We start from the raw sequence: 3371 nt of genomic DNA, 5'->3' as shown, positions 1-3371 counted from the left end.
CCTCCCACTTCCCACCCCCTGATGCCCCCCTCAGAACCCCTGACCCATCCAACCCCTCCTGCTCCTTGTCTCGACTGCCCCCACCCAGGACCCCTGCCCCTAACCACTCCCCCGGGACCCCACCCCCTATCCAACCTCCGCTGGTCCCTGTCCCGACTGCCCCGACCCTTGTCCACACCCCCGCATCCTGACAGGCCCCCGAAGACCCCCACGCCTACCCAACCTCCCCTGTTTCCTGTCCCCTGGCTGCCCCCCGGGACCCCCTCCGCCTTACCATGCCATTCAGAGCACCAGGACTGGCAGCCGTGCTGCCCAGCCAGAGCCAGCCATGCCGCCACGCAGTCTAGAGCACCGGGGCAGGCCAGTGGCTCTCACAGCTGCACTGCCCGGCAGGAGGTCGCAGTCCCGCTGCCCAGAGAGCTGGCAGCATGGCGAGCTGAGGGTGTGGGGGGACAGCAGGGGAGGGGCCAGGGGCTAGCCTCCCCAGCTGGGAGCTCAAGGGCCGGGCAGGATGGTCGTGCGGGCCAGATGTGGCCCGCGGGCCACAGTTTGTCCACCTCTGATCTAGGCCATCCCTGACAGGTGTTTGTCTAGCCTGCTCTTAAAAATCTCCAGTGATGGAGATTCCACAACCTCCCTAGGCAATTTATTATAGTTCTTAACCACCCTGACAGTTAGGAAGTTTTTTCCTAATGTCCAACCTCAACTGCCCTTGCTGCAATTTCAGCCCATTGCTTCTTGTCCTATCCTCAGAGGTTAAGGAGAACAATTTTTCTCTCTCTTATTTGTAATAACCTTTCAAGTACTTTAAAATTGTTTTCATCACCCCTCTCTGTCTTCTCTTCTCCAGACTAAACAAACCAATTTTTTCAATTTTCCCTCATAGGTCATGTTTTCTAGACCTTTAATCATTTTTGTTCCAGAAGGGTCCTGTGCAAGAACTTCAGTTTTTTAAAGACGGTAATACACATTAAAAACACCTAGGAAGAGTTTACATTACAAAACCACACTGGACCCATGTATGGCCTTGCCATTGGGTCTCTGTCCTGCAAACACTTCCAGGGGCTTAACCCTCAGCTTGTGGGCCGTGGGTGCCAGGCCCCTGGAGTCAGAAACCCCCTGGGCAGCAGGAGTGTGGGCACTGGGGATCCCCCTGGCACAAGGAACCTAACGGAACCCCCCTGGGCAGCAGGGGCCTGGGCGCTGGGGATCCCCTTGGGCAGTGGGGGCCTGCGGACGCTGTGGATCCCCCTGGGCACGGGGAACCAGAAACCAATCGGGCAGCAGGGACCTGGGTAGGATGACCAGACAGCAAATGTGAAAAATCAGGACAGGGGTTGGGGGTAATAGGAGCCTATATAAGAAAAAGACCCAAAAATCGGGACTGTCCCTATAAAATCGGGACATCTGGTCACCCTAGACCTGGGTGCTGTGGATCCCCCTGGGCAGCGAGGGCCTGTGGACGCGTGGATCCCCCTGGGCACGGGGAACCAGAAACCAATCGGGCACCGGGGGCTGGGCACTGGGGATCCCCCTGGGCACGGGGACCAGAAACCAATCGGGCAGCGGGGGCTGGGCACTGGGGGATGCCCCTGGGCACGGGGACCAGAAACCAATCGGGCAGCGGGGGCTGGGCGCTGGGGGATCCCCCTGGGCAGTGGGGGCCTGTGGACGCTATGGATCCCCCTGGGCACGGGGAACCAGAAACCAATGGGGCAGCGGGGGCTGGCCACTGGGGGATCCCCCACGACCCGGGGAACCAGAAACTAATCGGGCAGCAGGGACCTGGGTGCTGTGGATCCCCCTGGGCAGTGGGGGCCTGTGGACGCTATGGATCCCCCTAGGCACAGGGAACCAGAAACCAATCGGGCAGCGGGGGCTGGGCGCTGGGGGATCCCCCAGGGCACGGGGAACCAGAAACCAATCGGGCAGCGGGGGGCTGGGCACTGGGGGATGCCCCAGGGCAGTGGGGGGCCTGTGGACGCCATGCATCCCCCTGGGCACGGGGAACCAGAAACCAATGGGGCAGCGGGGACCTGGGCCGCGGCGCTGGGGATCCCTATGAGATCTCTAGCGCTCAGGGCCCGAGCGCGGCAGCTCGCTGGGAAGCAGGCCTCGGGGAGGGGGCGGTGCGCGGTACACGGGTCGCAGAGCAGCGAACAGCCGGGGGCTCATTCTGCGCATGGAGAGCCGAGGGGAGGGACCCGGCCCGGCTGGCGAGTCCAGCGAGATGGCAGCGGCGCTGCGAGCCGCCAAACAAGCGCTGCGCGCGGAGCTGAAGCGGCGGCTGAGGGCGCTGAGCGAGGCGGAGAAGCAGCGCCAGTCCCGCCTGCTGAGCCGCAAGGTGGGTGCCCGGCGGCCGGGCTGAGGAGCGGCCCGGGGCTAGGACCCCGCCTGGCTGCCCTGTAGCTGGGCTTCCTCCGGCCTTTCCCCCGCCCTGGGACTAGCAGCAGCTAGTAGAGGTCGGTGACTCACGGGCTTCCCGCGTTTGCGGGGCAGGGACGGAGACCCCGCCTGCGCCCTTCTCCCCGCTCAGCCCTGATCGCCTTGGAGGCCGGAGCCCTCCCGCGGGGAGTCCCGCGGGCTCCAGCGTGCCCCGAATACCAGCCGCAGGCCCTATCCGCGGCTCTGCCCTGAGCGGGCCCCGCCAGTCCTCTAGGGCCAGGCCGCCCTGCCCCTAAGTTGGGGCTCTGGGCCAGCCTTGATTTGGGGGTGCTTCCCCCGCCCCAGGTGCAGATGAGCCTCCAGCTGCCTGAATCTGCTGCAGAACTCTCCCTACCGCTCCCTTAAACCTCTGCTCTGCTCTCCACTCCGGCCTCCAGACCCATGCCCCACAGGTGGACTGATCTCTGGGGTTGTGTGCCAGACCCCCGTTCATATCCCACCCAAAATACATATTGCTTCCTCCAGGGCTGCACGTTCATAATATTAAAACAATGAATAACCTTTAAATCAGCTCTGGATTTTCCAGTGTAGCCTGTTAACTAGGGGCCTGGCCACACTAGGATAATGAAGTATTTCTTTAAAAGAAAAGGGGGTGGGAGGAGGGTAGCTAAACTAGCATATGTGTTCCAACATGTTTTTAAACACTAGTGTAGTTAGGGTAGCGGCGCATAGAGTTCACCTCAACTAATTAACACATGTTAAAATACAACTTGCTCTGTCTCCCTGTCAGCTACCATATTATAAATATACACCTTTTATTCCAGTGTGGACAAGCCCATAGCCTGTCTTCTACTGAGAGCTCTTTGGACTGGCTGCTGTTTGTGTCTTGAACAGCACCAACTAAACCAGGGGTCGGCAACGTTTGGCACGCGGCTCGCCAGGGTAAGCACCCTGGCGGGCCGGGCCAGTTTATTTACTTGCTGACG

The sequence above is a fragment of the Trachemys scripta genome, chromosome 10 (genome assembly GCF_013100865.1).
Source record: "Trachemys scripta elegans isolate TJP31775 chromosome 10, CAS_Tse_1.0, whole genome shotgun sequence".
Lineage (NCBI taxonomy): Eukaryota > Metazoa > Chordata > Testudines > Emydidae > Trachemys > Trachemys scripta.
The sequence above is the reverse complement of the archived record's forward strand: the minus strand, read 5'-3'. Positions refer to the sequence as shown.